Source organism: Desmodus rotundus, chromosome 10, assembly GCF_022682495.2.
Source record: "Desmodus rotundus isolate HL8 chromosome 10, HLdesRot8A.1, whole genome shotgun sequence".
Classification (NCBI taxonomy): domain Eukaryota; kingdom Metazoa; phylum Chordata; class Mammalia; order Chiroptera; family Phyllostomidae; genus Desmodus; species Desmodus rotundus.
Window position 1 is genome coordinate 103,633,056 of NC_071396.1, and position 18,530 is coordinate 103,651,585.

Sequence of the window (18,530 nt, forward strand, 5' to 3'; positions counted from 1 at the left end):
TGCAGGTCCCATTACCCAAACGGTCTCAAAAACCCTGCTCCAGCCAGAGCAAGTGGCAGTTTTCCACTCCTCCCCTTCCTTTTCTTTTTAACAGTATGTCATCTTTTTCCTGGAGACCCTTGACCTGGCTTCATAATCTAGTCTACGTCCAAACGGAGGTCCGATCTGATTGGCCGATGTCTTTGTTTACCGAAGTTTTGTGTACAATGTCACATCAAATGAAATTGACATTGTTTCCCATCAATAAAAACTTCCAGGAAACAGAAGACCGTGGGATTTTGCGTGCCACTTAACCAAAATTCTAATAGAGGAAATCACACCCAAAAGGTTGAGAAGCTGGGAGGATTAACTGCTATAGAAGGCCCGATTTGTTTCTAGCCACAGAATTTAATTTCTCATATTAAAAAATTGGAATATTAATATACTCCTTGCAGCACTCTCCTTTGAGACTTAACTGGCATTATGGATGTAAATGATCCGAGACTCAGTAAAATTAAGCAATCTGCTTAAGTTTATCCTGAATAAATAATGAACGAGGGATCTGGTACTAATTATTTGTAGACCTCGTTAGGTGTATGTGGAATGAAGTTGGATGTTATGCCCTGTAGGACTTATTTTTTATAGATCCATTTGAATATGTGACTTTACTGTGTCTTCATAGGAGAAAATTTACTATAATTACTATTTCCAAATATCACACACACTCCGTATATGTATCCAGAAACTTCCCTTGCATTTATTTAATTTGTCCACCAGATGGCATGATTAGTTCACAGGCAACCAAATACCCCTGTAAAAGCTCTGATAAACTGTAATATCCCTTATTTGTGCAGAGTTAAGTAAGCCTATGCCTTAACCACATTTGCTACCACATATTTTGACATTCCTTTTATCATTTTTCAAATGAAACATTGCGGAAAAATCCAATGTGTTAAGTTGTTTTAACTGCATTAACGTGGGCCAGGTCTGGGGAAGCCAGCTACAGTTCAAGAGTGTGTACCCAGCCCTTGCCAGTGTAGCTCAATTGATTGGGCATCATCCTGCAAACCGAAACGTTGCCGGTTCTATTCCCTGTCAGGGCACATGCCTTGGTAGTGGGTTTGGTCCCAGCCTGGGGTGTGTACAGAAGGTAACCAATGGATGTTTCTCTGTCACATCGATGTTTCTCTCCCTTTCTTTCCCCTCTCTCTAGAATTATTATTTTTTAAGTGTGTCACCAGAGACCAGGAAAGAGTTTGGGCTGTCCCTGGTGTCTGGTCCCTGGCCTTAGGGCCATAAATAAGTGAGGTGGTTGGGGGTGTAGACTTACAGGAAGGATAACAGACTGACTTCTAGGTAGATCTCAAAATTGGGTCAAAACCACGTACACACGCACAAACTATATTGAATAAGCATCCTTTACATTGTGTGGCAAGTCTATTCATATTTCACACAGGTGACAGTCATTCAGACCTTTCTGTCTTGTTGAAATGTGCCATTTCCACTTACCCCTAAGTGACCTTCACAAGGGAATTCTGGCTGAGACTGGGTCATGCCCTGTGTTGGGTGGCAGTGGAAGTGGGGGGTAAGCCCAGGGAGTTTCCCTTCCCTAGGGTTTGCTCTGTTCCTATGCAGCGTGGGTATTTCCCCCTGGGTCCTAAGTTCCTTGTGCATAAAATTAAAAGGTTGACATAAATAGCAAAATCACGATATTTGATGCATCAACTTCAAAGAAGAGCCTGAAAACTATGCAAGTTGTATGGAAATCAGCTAAATAACCATAGTACATAACAAAAAACAAATATGAGTCTGGGTAGTGAATGATTTTAAAAGGTGGAAGGGGCATAAAAATTCAAACAGGAAGGCTAAGTTCAGGCAAAGGGGTCACAGACAACAAAATGGGAACCCTGAACACCCAGGAACATATCTCAAGCCTCTGTCAGCACCCCGACCCCTCCTCCCCAGCCCTCAAATCAGAAAGGGCCCACTCCAACCCCAGCCTGGAGTAACTAGCTCCTGACAGGAAGGTGCTTCCTGGGGGGCCTCCACTCTGGGCATGGCTGGTAAAAAGGTGCTGAGAGGGATCGTTCTAATGTTCGCTCACCTGTGAATCCAGCCACTCAAGATCTCCCAGTGATTTTGACCAGAGAAGTGCTTTCCACAGCAGGTCTCAGGAATACCTCTCACGGACTTGCCTGAAGCTTAGAGATCAGGCAGACTGGCCAATTGAATATGAGTTGGGAAGAGAGAATAGACACAGTGTTTTAGAGATAGTATTGTACTGGGAGGTACTGTGAAACAGAAATAGCATGAGCACAGCTTACAAATAGGAAGGAGTCTCAGAGCGGCAAGATAAGCCCAGGGAGAATGAATGGCGTGACCAGTTCCAAGAGCTGCTTTAACTGGAGGCCCAGGGGAAAGCACGTTACAATATGCAAATGCCCAGCTTTTCCATTGTTACTGTAACACTCACATTCCTCCCCTTTTAACTAGTTTGGGACCAAATAAAATTGGAATTTATTTTTCTCCAAGTTGACATTTCATGTTTTGCAAGTAGAATAACTGAGTTGGGGATAAATTGTGTAGATTGGTGGTGTAGCCTCTATTCACAGCTCTGCCAAGTTTTCAAATAGAGGCAATTGAAACAGACTTGAAACTCTCATCGTGTTAGCACCATTCCCATCTTTCACATTGCATTTAAAAGCCCCTTTCTGCCAACTCTTTACCCCCTTAGTTATCTCTGTTAAAATTGATTGCATTGTATTATAAATACATAACCACAATCTCCACTATCAACCTATCAACCTCCAAACCTATCAACCGCTAACATACTGCCTGTTTATGGTTATTCGTTTTCTAAGGCCTAGCGTATCACGTGGATAATTAGCATATGTTGAATGAACAAATATATATTCAGATTTTGATATTCTAGGAAAAGCGGTGGGAATTGGATAAAATATCAACACAGAATGATCATTAAGGAAAATAAAAGGACCCTGGCTATTGCCGTGCCCTGTCCTGGAATGTCACAACCAGTTTTCAGCAGGGACGAGGATGACCACTGCTGAAGACCAGCCAAGAATACGTAGTTAGAAATATCAAATGGTAGAAGTCCTTTTTACTGAATTTTGGTAACAGTAAAAGCATTGCACTGAGAATAAAGTAAAAATAATTGTCATGAGAAAGACATATATACAAAAAATCTGACTGGAGTTCCCACAACTCCAGGGTGAAAAACACATGTAAAGACTATGTACAGAAGAATTCAGTGATGGCACCTATTTGGACATTTAATTTTCAGTGTAGATTTCCACATTATTTCTAATATTTTTATCATCATTTTTTAAGTTATATCTCACAATTGGCAGTTAAACATTAAATTTTTAAAGTCACTTGAAATAGTTGACCATGGTTAAATTTAGAGATTTGGGTTCTGGTTAGAATTCTTATTTTTGCCTTTTATTTTTAGTCATCTTATGATTTGAAATCACTAAGGGTGTGTGTTCCTGGCACGGCCAAGGCTCCCCTGATAATGCTTTCTATGGTCGATTTTCTAGACAAGGACACACGGTCTTACTTCAGTTGTAGGTCCCCACAAGGCAAAGAAAATTGTATGTACAGCACAAACTACAGGTAAGCTTTTTGAGACAAGGATTTTTGTCTATTGTGCTCAGTTCTTATCTGCACTGCTTGGAATTGTGTGTGGCACCATTAGATCTTTCATCCGCTTATTTTGTGGAGTGCATTCACACCAATTTTGTTTGTCTATAGATCGCTGTTTGGAAGGAAGCAAAAAAAAAATCAAGGTTGAGTCACAAGGAATTTTCTAGAACAAAGTGTATGCAGCTTCAATTCCATACAAAAATAGTGTTTGGAGAATGAAAGCTATAGACTTTGGAAGCTGCAGAGTAAAAGAAGAATGATTCTCAGATACTATCAGCTCTGATAAAGAATAAAGGAAACTGACCTGGTGCAGAATTCCGTACGGATGGATTTGCCGAAACAGTGGAACCGAAGTTCCTCTAGCAAAGCCACTTGGCTGCTTGGTCCCTTTCTGTTTCCCCAGTGCCCAGAGAGGTGCAGAGTGTGCCACGTGTGCAACAGTGATGAGTGACCTCACAGAGACTAAGGACAGATGCTTCGGAGGCTGCACTTAAAGTGCAAACTATTGGCCCTTCACCTCGAAATCTTGTACCGAGAGAAGACGACACTTCAGAAAACAAAGGATTGAAATTGTTTGTTTCAATGTGAGTTTCATTGTTTGAAACTCACTGGCAAAGTAGCAAGTGAGCAAACAGGCCAGTAAGGGAGGAGAAAGGGAGAAGAAAATGTTGGTTTGTCAAAGAGCATATTTTTAAAATAATAAAGGACCATCAAGGGTATTGGTTAATTGGAGGCATCCAAGAAAAGCTAAGATAGATTGCTTATATTTCTAATTTATGTCATAAATCTATTGGGTTTCTTAAATCACTAACCTATAATGCTATTTTGTACCTTATTCAGTATCTAAAATGTCTGTTTTCCCGTTTCTTCTGGCTCTGGATATTTCCGTGATGGTTGGTCATCCCCCAGTGTCGTGACCGCTCTTTTCCGAGGCCAAGGTCAAACTGCACATGCATCTTTCAAAAGACAACAGTTCTGGAGTCGTGGAGCAAATACTTTTCCAACTTCCATAGTAAATTTTCTCTTAAAACACTATCTACAGTGTGAAATTGAGTAGACATCTGATGAAGCTCAAACCATTTATTTTCTCCCCTCAAAAAATCATTAAGTTTGAGTCACATTGAAAGCTGTACTGACATTAAATAATGCATTCTATTGCTTTAAATTGCTTTTCTACCTACACATTATCCAGCTACAAATGTACCTCACAATCATCCATGGTTTCAGCTTGTATATTTTAAACACACACACACATACACACACCACTTCATTATTAATAGATAATAGCAACACAAAGCAGAGAACAACCTGAACTACATTTTTGGCTTCTTGGGTTACAAGTAATTTCTGTGGTCAGGGATGCTATTGGTAGTTAGGGTTTTTTTTAGTGTTATTTAATTTGATACTAATTTTCCAACAAAAGTGCTTGCTACATTATAATTTATTTTGTCTTCTATAAAATTATCTTAATTATGCAGAAAAAGTTAACATTGAGGTTGACTTTTAATTAACATAGTGCAAGAGGAGAATTTAATCCAAGCAGAGGTAGAAGGCTATTGATTTTCTGTCTTCTGTGTCACAGGGTCAAGTATAATGTAGGTGCTGTTTGTATTAATATAAATGCCCAGCAGTAGCATTGAAATCTGTCACCATTATTGATTCTTGTTTTAAATAGCCAATGCCCATTGATCTGAGCAGAAAAATTATTGGGATGGATTTAGCACTTGCTTGCTGTGACTTATAGTCAATACCTGAGCTATTGAACAGACATTCATAATATGGCACTTTATGCATACTCATCAAAGTACGCAGCATTCAGAAAGATGGGTGTATCAGAAGTGGCCTGTAGACCACCTGTCCTTGCTCATTACTTTCTAAAGGCTTTCCAGAGGAGCTGGAGGGAAGTTGTGCACAGGTGTGTGGGAGTCTTGCAAGGCGTACATAGCAGGAGCTGGGTTATCTGAGATATGATCATGGAGGTATCTGGAATTTGTAATACAATTCCCAAGAGTATAAGGGACCTTCTGGAGTCCTACAGACATCCATAGAAGCAATGACAATATAAGCAGTAAGACAAATATATAGATAAGTTTGAAAACTCAACATAAAGCTTATGGAGTGATATAGTGTATTCCATATTTTTCAACAAGTATTTTTTAAAAAATCTTCACCCAAGGACATGCTTATTTATTTTAGAGAGAGGGGAAAGGAGGGAGAGAGGTAGGGAGAGAAACATCAATGAGAGGAGAAGCATCCGTCGGTTGCCTCTCGTACGCACCCTTCCCAGGGATCGAACCAGCAACAACCCTTTGGTCTATGGGACGGTGCTCTAACCAACTGAGCCACACTGGCCAGGGCCACAGATATTAGATTTTCATCAATTATCTGGAAATCATCTCATGTTCAAAGGTGTTCGATCTTGAAAGCAGAGGTACCTTACATCATGAACTCTCAGAAACGGCTCACTCAGAGTTCTCCCCTCTAGCTAGACCATCACGCTCGCGGACTGCTAACCTGAGCTCAGACATTTTGATCTGGCCTTTGTCTTCCATCTCACTGTTGTATTGCATTCTCTGCCCTTGGAACTAATTTGTTTTTTGGCTTTTCCCCATTTTGTTGTTAACCCTGCCGACTTTACATAGTTTCTGCTTCTTATGTCCTGTCTGCTGCCCATGGAAACCTGTTTACAATGTCCTATGATTTTCCACAGGGCAGAGAAGACAAGATACTTTCCATCTTCAAGAAAAGCACCAGAGGTGTCTCCGAGGCAATGAGCACACTTCATAAATAAGCTCTCCTTCCCATAGCTCCTATGCTTTTCCTTGTTTCTTGACAGACAAGTAATCGGGAAGGAAAATTAGCTAACCTTGAGCAAGTCACTAAGTCTTCTAAGATTCACATCCCTGATTTGTATAATGATGATCTTAATTTAAATTTCATAAGTTACACTAATCTATAGAACCTCTATTTTGGCTATATCAGTTGTTCAAACAAAATTTCATTGTGGACTGAGATTTCCAGGCTTATGGTTCTTAAATATTTAAGATTAAATTTGTTTGTTCTTGGATGAATTTTACTCTGTACATCCTAAATGTAATAATCTTCTTGGTTTCACCCTTTAAAATATGATCCTTCCTTTTAAAAAAAATCACAAAAATGTGGGGATGTTGATGAAGTGCTAGGAGTGAGGCAGCCTTGACGTAACCCTGGATTCCACCACTCAGTGACTGTGAACTACGGCAGCTCCCGTAATTTTTCTAAGGATATTTCCTGATCTGTTAAGTGAAAATAATGAAAAAAATATGAGGCTTAACATTTTTACTTATTAAGCGTATCCCATACTTAATGTCAAATATCTGTGTGCCATCACTCTGATCAGTATTATGAGCATTAGTATTAGTTACCTATCTCCACCAAACGGTGGTTCAGCGTTAGTGAGTTGGCCGCAATCGTTACAACTTGATAGGTATTTTTGAACTCAAGTACAGTCGTGTCTCTGTGGCTCTGCCGGCCTTATGTTCACAGTAGGCAGAGAGAGAGTCTGCACAGGGCATAAAGGTGAGCGTAAGTCCGTAAGAACATAAGAGCAAAATAAAAAAAGACCTAGAAAACGATTGTAAGATTTTGTGAGAATCATAATATATGAGTGTATTCATTTTCTATTGCTGCATTATCCCCAACTTTGCAGCTTAAACCATTTAATATTATCCAGTTTCTGTAGGTCAGAAGTCTAGCCAGGTAAAACTGGGTTTTTTGCTCAAGGTTTCAAGAGCTGAAATGAAACCTTTGGCCAAGACTGTGAGGTCAGCTGGAATTCTGGATTCTTTCCCGAGCTCCTTTCGGTTATTGGCAGCATGCTGTTCTTTGTGGTGCAAAACTTAGGTCTCTGTTTTCTTGTGGCTGAGAGCCGACCCCCAGCAGGACCACAGCAGAGGCTGGGGCAGGGGGTGGGGTGGGGGGTGGGGGGAGTAGGGAGGGTGGGGGGACCTTTCAGTTCACAAGGTTGTGCTTTGTCCCCAGGCCAGCAGGAGAGTCTTCAGCTGCTTCATCTCTTTGAAGGACTCATCTAATTCAGTGCCACCCAGGATAATCTCTCTTGATTAACTCGAAGTCAACTGATTAGGAACTTTAATTCCATCCACAAAACCCCTTTTGCCTTATAACAGCGTAAACAAGGAAGGACATCTGATCAAGTGCACAGGTGCTGCCTGCATTCACGGGGAGGGGGTGACGCGGGGAGGGGGTGATGCAGGCAATGGGAGTGTTGGAGCTGTCATAATTAAAAAGTTCTAAATCAGGCTTACAAATCCTTAACTAAAATATATGTGTTAATTAAATATTGAGTCAGGAAATTTCTTAGCCCACGATATTTAAAAGATTTTAATATTTATTCATACAAACAAAAATTAAAAAATAACCAGAAGTCAGAAAAAGAAAATTTCCACTGTGTGCAGTAGCTTTTTTGAACATTTTTGTCTGTCCAAATGTCATTGAAGAACAATAGCTATTAAAGACACTGTGAGGTATTGTACAAAAACTTTGCCCAACTCTTGGCCGGCACCTGCATCCCTTGGAGATACGCCATTGCCAGTTTTGATGTCTTTGCTAAGGTTCCCCTAATTGCCAGAGAGATTAAGTAGGATGCATAGAAGAGCAAAGTGGTTTTTAATCTAGCACTTGGCCTTAAGAAATGGCATTTAAACCTGTCTCAAAACAATAAACCTTTTTAACCTCTTTAGGAAAAAAAATCCAACTTGCTTAGTTATTAAGGGCAATTTTGTTTGTAATATATAAGAAAACTTAGGTTATATAGAGACACACACATACATATTTCTACTATATGATCAGACTATATAAATTGTTAATGAGACAGATGAATGGATGAAATGACCAAGTCGCAGCTTTTACCCAAGGACAGATGTATTGTTATGGTCATGCCGCTGACCTGTGGTGTGGCCACCCTTCAAGGCCAGGCAGGTCCAAGGTATTCACTCAGGTGGATAAATATTCATGGAGCCGTTGGGATGTCTGGCATGTCTTTATTCACAGGTGGGTGAGCCACGCATGCGGCAAGCTGTGTGCCTACCTGCATGTCTCATATCATGGCCCTTGCTCCGGAGCATGGCACCCACTGTGGCACCTGTCCCCTTGTGTGTTTCCCATCATCACCATCCCCAGCAGGGAGTCCCTACTTGGGGCCTGACACAGACCTGTCAAAAATCCAGCCCACCTGAGCTTGTCCTTCAATGTTTCCAGTGCAAAGGGGAGCTAGTCCAGCTGGCTCCACAGCTTCAGCTATGAGCCACCCCGAGCCATCCCATATGGAATAGCCACTTAACGGCCTGGCCTGGTCATACCGCTGCCTCCCCCCGGCATAGATGTCAGTCCAGGTAGCATTCCACAGGGATGTTGGCTGTTCCACTGGTCTGAAGCCAAGTCCAATCTGAGACAGAAGCAGGATAGATGCTCCATGGGAGGCTGGCCAGCATGCTCAGGGGGAGTTCAGTGCAGACCCAGCATACTGATTGGTCAGCCACTGAGGCATAGGTATGAACCCAGTCCACTAAGGTGTTACTTTGCACCCTAAGGGCAAAAAGACAGACCAGTTATAGGCACTGCTAAAGGCTAGTTAGGACCCTCAGGCAATATACAAGCCAGCTTCTGGTCAGCCGATAAGTCAGTGGCTGGCAGAGGGGGTCTTCCTGGGCATGAACACCAGACCTTTCGTGCCTCAACTGGGGGCTCAGCATCTATTTGCAATAATGGGAGAACTCATAATGGGCCATAGGGAGATCACAAAGGTGCCATGAAGAAGCGTTGTGTGGTTTGTTGGCCCTGGGTATGTCACCTTTAAGACTGGAGGTCACGTCCCAATCACCGAGGGCGCTATTTGTAAGTTTCTCTCCACCCCTTGGCCCCAAGGGGCAACAAGAGCCACCCAACACATGTGAGAGGCTTTTATTTCCTCAGGCTACGTCCAAGTGGCTGTTTGCCCTCGCTCCAGGCCCTGTGGAGCAGGAAAGAAAATATTCCTGTTTTCCCATTCCTGGTTTCAGCAAGGCGTCCTTAGTCTGTACGTGCAGCTGAATTGCAGCTGCAGTCCAGTGGAGCAGCGCTTCCACCGGAGCTGGGCGCCTCCCTCCGACTCCTCTCATGTAGAGTCCGGAGGACAGTCCACAAGCCTTTCGTCCAACCCTCAGTGTAGGGGTGGCAACTGCAGCTCGCAGGCCCTGCTGTAAGAGACCATTGTACCGTTCAGTCATTCCAGCAGCTTGGGGATGATGGGCCACAGGAAATTTCCAGCCCATCTGCAAGTCCCGAGCCCACCGTTGTATCAAGGCCCCAGTAAAATGTGTTCCCTGGTCACTTGCAATGATTAAGGGTCGCCCATAAGCAGCACATAACCGCTCCTGTGCAGCAATCACTGCTTTCTGATCCAGGTGCCGTGCGGGATAAGCAGCTGAAAGTCCTCTGGCTGTGTCCACACCTGTAATAGCAAGCTTATATCCCTCTGAACCAGGTAGGAGCCCAATTACATCCATCTGCCACCAGGTCAGTGGTACCCATCCCCGCACTACTTCTCCAGAAGTTCCCATAGACCTTCGGGGATGCTCTCACGAGCAGACAACACAGGTCTCACAAGCTTCTTGTGCCTCTGCCAATGTAACAGAGTTTTGATAGTGGACCACATGGTCTTCTGCCCAGCATGTAAGAGGTGATGGCGTAGCCATTGGGCTGCTTCCCTCCCTGAGAGACTGGCAGGTACCATTTCTAGCCACTGCACTTTGGCTAGAGTATCAGCCTCATCGTTCCCAGGGAAAGCAAGAGGTTCAGTAACATGATATACAGTGATTTGTTTCTGGTGCCCTAACCCCCATATAAATCTTGCCACAAAGCCTGTCCTCACTGTGGTCTCTGCATGACCATCCATTTATTTGTGTGCCATGTAGAGATCTATAACGTCAGCCCTCAGTACACCGCCCAACTATCTGTGCAAATAGTCAGGGGAGGGGCTTCACTGACCTCCACAAGCCAAATGGCTCCGAGTTCAGCCCATTGGCTGCTCTGCCCCTCACTAGGGTCAAACCAGATTGTCTCTGTTTCTGGCTGAACTGCTACAGCGGTCCACACAGCAGGCTGGCCCCTGCTGGCCCCATCAGTGCACCATGCATCTGATGGAACAGGTGCCTGCCCCTCCTGGAAGGGACTAGCTTCTATCTCTTTTAAAGGGACAGGAGCAGTAGATTTCTTATCTACATAAATAACTGGACCTAACACTTCCTGTAGCTCAGCCCACAAAGGGCTAGTGGACAGAACACTCCTTTGTTGCAGATAAGCCCCCCACTTAGCCATCGTAGGCGTCTGAGCCTTCCCACTATGAGGCCTGGCCATCCAGTCCTGGACCCACCCTGCAATGGGATACGGGTCCTGTCATGGGGGCAGTTCCTGTTGCAACCTTCGTGGCCAACAGGGCAGCATATGCTGCAGCCAACTGCCTTTCAGTTAAGGAGTACTGTACCTCTGCTCCCTTCCACAGTCGGGACCAGAGACCCAAGGGTTGATGACGCTGTTCTGATGGTGGCCATAAACCCCACCCAAAGCCTTCCTGTGTCACACCCACATCCAGCTCACAGGGTCTAGCAGGATATTTCCTCCTTCTTCTTGAGAGGTTAGTGCAGCCAAAAGACCCTTCAGACACACAGGACGGGCCTTTTTTGGTCACACTCCCGGGGGTTTGGACAGATAATTTAGGCCTGAACCAGACGCAGGTGTGGGCACCAGGAGCTGCACCTGTGCAGCACCAGTGCACGTGGCCCCGGGTGGGCACCGGTTGCTGGCACCACCACTGCATCCCTTCGGGTCACTGGGCTGCTGTTTCTGCAACTCTGGTCTCTGTGGCTCCAGGTGCCGCTGTCATCTTACGGGGCCTCTCTGACAGGCGCTGCGCTTGCCTGCCACCACCGCCGCCACCGGGGCTCTCTGGCCCACTCCCTATCAGTGAGCATTCTGGGAGCCAGCACCTGTTTCCCCATCTCGTGCGAGCTCCAGCCTGCTCTCTCACAGCCTCCCGGCAGCTCTAACGGCTCCCACGGCTGCCCTCCTCCTGGAACACTGCTGCGAAGCTTGGCTCTAAGCACTTGGCCTTGACCCACAGGCTGCTCACCCGCAGGGGTCCCTGCCTGTTCTGATCTGAGTAATGGGAGCAGAGCTTTCCCGATGCTGGAGCTGCTGCTGCCAGAGCACCCATCTGGCCGGCCCTCTGGCGGTCACTCTCAGCAACTTGTTCCAAGTCTGTGTGGGGAAGGGGAGGGAAGGAGTTTCCCAGACCCAAACTTCCTCCAGAACCGTAGGCTGCTGCCCTCAGGGAACTCCGTTCTTCCCCAGCCGACCCCATCCCTTTCCCCTGAATAGCTGATTATGAGTGGGGAGGGGACTGCAGCAGCTCAGCCGCTCAGAGGCTTTTTACCAGGGCCCAGACTCAAGCTTTCAAGGCTTTTTTTCTCTGCCTCCGTGTTCGGTAACTATGCCACCTCGGGAAGCAGTCTCATCTTCTTCAGCCTTCAGGTCTTCCACTCCCTCTCCAGGCTCTAGAACTTCACTTTGTCTCAAAGCGTAGTCTCTTTCTCTGTCTCAGCTCGCAAAACGGAAAGTAACATCCAGCCCATGACCCCACGGCCACACGAGCACTGGGCTTTTCTAGAGTCTTCCCCACCACCCACAGGGCTGGCTCCACTGTGTCTGTGTACCGCTGACATAGGGCCAGTCCTGGGGTGGGAGGTCAAGCTGCCAGGAGCCCGGCCCCCGAATACTGCCTGCCAGTGGTGGGCCACTCTGCTGCGTTCTGCAATGAATTCTGCAATGAATCCTGCCAGCTCCGCCAATTGTGTGGCCACCGTTCAAGGCCATGCAGGTTCATGGTATTTGTGCAGACGGAAAAATATTCACGGAGCCGTCGGGATGTCTGGAATGCCTTTATTCATGGGTGGGCAAGCCACGCATGCTGCAAGCTGCGTGTCTATCTGCATGTCTCATGTCATGGCCCTTGCTCCTGAGTGTGGCACCCATCGTGGCACCTGTCCCCTTGCGTGTCTCCCATCATCATTGCCCCCAGCAGGGAGTCCCTACCTGTTTGAGTACTAGAGGGGGACAAAGCCGGCAAGATGCCAGGAATTATATAACATAATTCTGCACGTGCAAGCCCACTTCATGTTATGGGAAGAGTTTATCGGACCCAGTCTCAAGGCTGTGAGAACACTAGTTATCAGGCCCCTCCGAGACTATGGGAACACCACTCCCCTTAGTTACCCAGACACCTGGGTGAGGAAGCCAGACTGCCTCCACTTACCCTACACCTGTGGACTCTCTCAGTTCCCCATCTCTGCCAGGTTCGAGAGGGCCCCCAACTCCATCAGGCTAATACAAAGCCAGGTCTCTGCTTAACTCAACATGTGATAATCATCCTGTATACACTCACATTTTCTCCCATCTGGGTTTCAATGAAATTCGATAATTGTGTTACTCTTTTTTTGGTAAGAGAAAGCCATCTCACAGCACCGTGTAGAGGAAAGCAGTGCATTAATGCTTTTGGATGCTGATTACTTGGCAACATTTTTCTCTTGGGTATGAGGCAAGTCTCCTGGAGTACTAGTGCGCTTATTATGGGTTTGCCAATTGTACCGCACTGCTAGACGCAGCGTTTCAAATAAGACACCAGGTCACAAATGTCCCTTTCTGAGCTTCAGCACTTCTGTTTTTTTTTCCAGGACCATTCACATAATGGCAAGTTATTTCAAGCAGCATTTTAAAAGAAACAAAAAAGTGCATTATAAATAGCACTTAATTTCCTTCAGGAGAATAATCGCTCAAAGATGGTAATTATCTAAAACACTGAAAGAATCCAGCGATCATTAAATAGGTTTCAATTGTTTGATGTGAAATAAATGGACAGGATCTAAATGACATTGGAAATAATAAAAAATTTTATTGGCATAATATTTTTGGTTGTAACAATATTTCAAAAAGTCTACAAAATATTACAAAAATCAAAATAATAAATTATGAAAATTAAGCTTAAAAAGATAAAAGGAATTATTACATACCCACAACAATGGTGATTGATATGAAGGTCTACATATGAGATTCTACGTATTTTTCCACATAACATTGTTTGTTTTCTGGACTTTATACAACATCGGAATAAAAGTTCAAGGCCAATTCTGATCATTGCTAAGAATTGCTTAATGATTTCCAATTCCCTTTGGCTTCTGTTTTAAGCAAGTAAAAAGAATAAGTTCCATTTCTTAAATTCAAAAGATAGTTCTCATATTCTGCAGCATTTACAACAAAATGTTTAGTCCATCAAATATGCAGATGTTTAATTTAATGTGTTTTTTCCATTTCAATCAAGAGTCTCCTGCAGGAGTGAACTGTTTTAGCAATCACTTCTGATGCTCACCCATTTCATACAGTTTTGGTCCAATATGTACCAGGAGGTGGGTCCTTTCAGCCTAAAGGACAATCATTTGTAGGAAATGTATGTTACACATACCAGTCAGGTCACGTTAACCTTACTGTTTTGAGTATCACAAAAATGCGTTGAGAGTCTGATGAAATCTCTGTAGATTTGTGTGGATCATTCCCCTTGATAATGTGCAATAAATGACAAATTAATATACCCAATTTCAGCGAATCTCTGTCTTTTTAACTGAGTTCATGGACTTCAGTTGAGCAACACCAGCTTAGTTTTCTCTCCTATGGGTAGCAAATGGAAATTTAGAACAAGCAAACAAGGAAAAACAAGTGAGCCTTTGAGTTTGCAGTGTGATGATGGCTTTGCCTGTCTGCACCTCAGTCTGCTCTTCGGCAAAGTGAGGAGACTGAATGAGATGATCTTGGAAACCATTCTATCTCTGACATTGTGGGATGACATACCAATGATAATGATGCTGATCATAATTTCTTCAAACTGTGCTCTTCAATCCATAGGGGAGCTGGAAGGTGCTTAAGAGTTATCACACAGTTGTTACCAATGAACTGATTTTCAGACTGCTCAGATCTTAACCAGAACATTGTCTCCTAGATTTCTTTAATATATTTGGCATCTGTGTGTAGTTCATAGTACATGTGTGTATGTGTGTGTATGTGCTGTCCAGTACGGTAGCCATTAGTCACACGAGGCTATCAGCACTTAAAATGTGGCCAGTGAGACTGAGGAACCAAATTTAATTCTATTTAATTGCTAGTTTCTAAGATGTTGGATTGAACAACTATAGAAGTATTCGAGCTAAGTAAACTGGCCTCATTTCCTCATTATTAGAAATCTTTTATTTTATTTAAAAATTTTTTTTATTGTTGTTCAAGTACAGTTGTCTCCATTTCCCCCCCACACACTTTCTTTTTTTTGATTTTAGCCCACCATTTTATTTGTACTTATTTTTATGGAGACAAATTTACATATAGCATTATATTAGTTTCAGGTGTACAACATAATGATTCGATATTCGTATATACTGTGAGATAATCACCACAATATAAAACAAATAACTCCTGGGAATGTAATGTACAGCATGATGACTACAGCTAATAATACTGTATTACATATTTGAAAGTTGCTAAGACAGATCTTAAGTTTTCATCATTAATAATCTTTAAATATCAGCTGATGATTAAAATTATTATTTTAGAGGCAATTCAAATATCAAATGAATAATTATACTAATGACTGAATTCTCTTTCATAGTTAAAACCCTGAAATTCTTTTGCTCACATCATGAAATAGTCACAGACTTTAAATCAGGTGAACCTGGTTAGAATTCCAGCTCTGCAGCTTTGTAGCTGAAAGCCATGTCTGACAGGTGAATTGCTAACACCTGTAACCCTCAGCCTCTCCGGTGAAGCAAGGACAATAATTCTAACCTCATAGGATTGCTGTGAGGATTAAAGAAAATAATATGTATGAAGTTTCTCTAACATCTTGCCTGGCTTATGGAATTGATTTTCTACAAGCATATTTCACCTCTCTATGTAGTTATATAACATGTAACTGAGGCACCTTTAATTCATCTTTTGAAATATACCAGTAAAGTATGCCTTTAGCTAGTACTGAGGATGGAAAAAATAACAATGAAGGTGCAGGGATTAGCCAAAGACCATACATGCATCACCCATAGACACAGGCAACAGTGTGGTGATGGCCAGAGGGAAGGGGGCAGGGGGCTGGGTGGAGGTGGGCAAAAGGGGATGGAGGTCGAGGGTATAACTGTAATAGTGTCAACAATAAAAATAAAGTTAAAAAAGTAAAAATATCAATGATACAGATGCTGTTCATATTTGCCTCTTCAAATATGACTTTAGTTTGACGGCTGAGATTGGGGGAATGAAGATGGCGAAAAAAGGTTTACCGTTCCAGTTTAATATCAACAGTGCAGCTGTGAATCTTGCAAATAAACCCATCGCCACTAGCAAGACCATTCCCATCAACTCCAAAACGCACTTGTCTTTGGCTTTGAAGGCCTGAGCAGTTGCTGATGTGGGTGCACCATCCCTTCCTCGCCTTGGCGTTTCCTCCAGCAGGAGAATCTCAATTTTGGAAAATCGATTTCTCAGGAAGAGCATTCAGGCGAATAGCATTGTGGGCACCCCTGCCCAGAGTCAGCCCTAAGAGGATAGGCCCACTCCCTCTTTTAATTCAAAAATATGTCTCTCGGGCCCTGGCTGCTGTAGCTCAGTGGATTGAGCTTGGGTTGTGAACCAAAGATCGCAGGTTCGACCACCAGGCAGGGAACATGCCTGGGTTGCAGGCCGGGTCCCTGGTGGGGGCCACGTGAGAGGCAACCACATATAGATGTTTCTGTCCCTCCATTTCTCCCTCCCTTCCACTCTCTCTAAAAATAAATAAATGAAATCTTTAAAAAGTATGTTTCCACTCATCAGAATGACAAAATAACTTGTTAAATAGCATGCTTAATTTACATATCCAAGAGTCAACAAAAGCTTCATCTACCATTTATTTGATTATATCCTTTTAGGAGAAAAAAGGATATAAATTCTGAGGGCAAAATTCTGAGTAAGGTATACTGCAAGGAAACTCTTTTCTGTCGCCTACTACATTGAGTGTTCTAAGGGTGTCCCGATACCCACAAACTTGAGACTTAGATACAAATTTCTAGGTCATTTGTATTTTCCACTTATTCTTAACACTGAGTTGCAACTCAGAGAACTTCACCCTCACTATACTCAGGAGCTTTTAAGTTCTTTGGAAATCGTAGTCTAGGTAATATAATTCTGCACTCCTTGAGACACCTGCATTTCCCTGTAGTTGAAAATCAGAAGCCTAAAACATAATGTTGTTTTATAGCATCTAGTTATAGACTGCTTTCCTTGGAAAGCATTGTTCTTTCACTATTCTGGGGGGTGACTGCAAAATCTAAGCGCTAACTTCTCTCTTGGGACTGTCTTGGAGCCCTAGAGCATAAAACAGATTTGTTCAATATTTCTCAACAGATTCACAAGACATTTGACTAGGTCAACAAAGAAATCATGTTTTTTTTATGCTGGAGGAACTGTGCTTTTCAGAGGACTAATAAGGGCCTGGACGTACTGTACCGCTAAAGCTGTGTTAACAATTAATGGGCTACTTACAGATGCAGACTTTCATTGACATTTGGGAAGGTCTGTCTAAGCGGAGGGTTCCTTTGACTTCAAAATGTACAGTGGCCCCACAGCGAGTAACTGAGTTCTAACCCTCACCTCCTCTACCAAGGTGAATTTGATGTGCACCTACTGGGCATCTTCTGAGGAGGCCTGACCTGCAGGGACCTTCCTGTCTGTTCGGATGTTCTGCAGAACCACATAATGCAAAACACTCTGATTATTCTAAAAATAGTGAGTATAATTAGTCTTGCAAATCAATGTTTCCACTCATCAGAATGACAAAATAACTTGTTAAATAGCATGCTTAATTTACATATCCAAGAGTCAACAAAAGCTTCATCTACCATTTATTTGATTATATCCTTTTAGGAGAAAAAAGATGGAGTTCGTTGGCTGGCTGCTGTTCTGCAAAATATAGGATGTAATTAGAACAGTACTGTTGTGATGTTTTTATAGCAAAATACAATCTGCTTTCAGAGCAAATATGTCATTATCTTATCTGGAGCCCCTTTATTCATGATTATTATGATATTTATGCCTATGGGCTAAATTCATAAAAATGAGTAAGCTGAAAATGGATTTCACATGTAATATCTTGTGATTAATTTAACAAATTTCTAGAAATAAAAAGAAATATTAGATATGTAGTAAATCCTTTTTTGTACAATGACAAAACTAATGTACAAAAATAAATGTTATTTGAAACATAATTAATATCAGTGACATATCCCTAAATAAGTTTTTGCAGTGATATGAAACAATAGTAATTAAAAATTTTTTTACCAATACTGGAATTGAACCACTCCTAAAACATCCTGAAGGCCAACAGCAAAAATCTACCAAACTTTTGAGAAAATATAAAAAATTTAAAGATATATGATAATAATAACAATAAACAACTTATGATAAACAAATTTTAAGATTAATAATAATAAATAATAAACTTATGTGTCTATTACTTCTGAGTTTCTACGTCCACCTTTGGATGTGGGTCACTATTTTTTTAATTTTTAAAACAAAGGTCCCATGGCAGTTGTTTATTCCCCTAATAAACAAAATAATATTAATCGGTTTAGTTTTCAGTTATCATAACTCAAAGCTTCCCCAAACCAAAAACGCTTCATGCCTTAACAAAATATAGCAATTTTCTAGTAGTAGGTGTATTTGTCAAGGAACTGGAACACTTGAAATCATTGACATGGCTTCACTCTTTCCTTGTTGACAAACCTACCGGG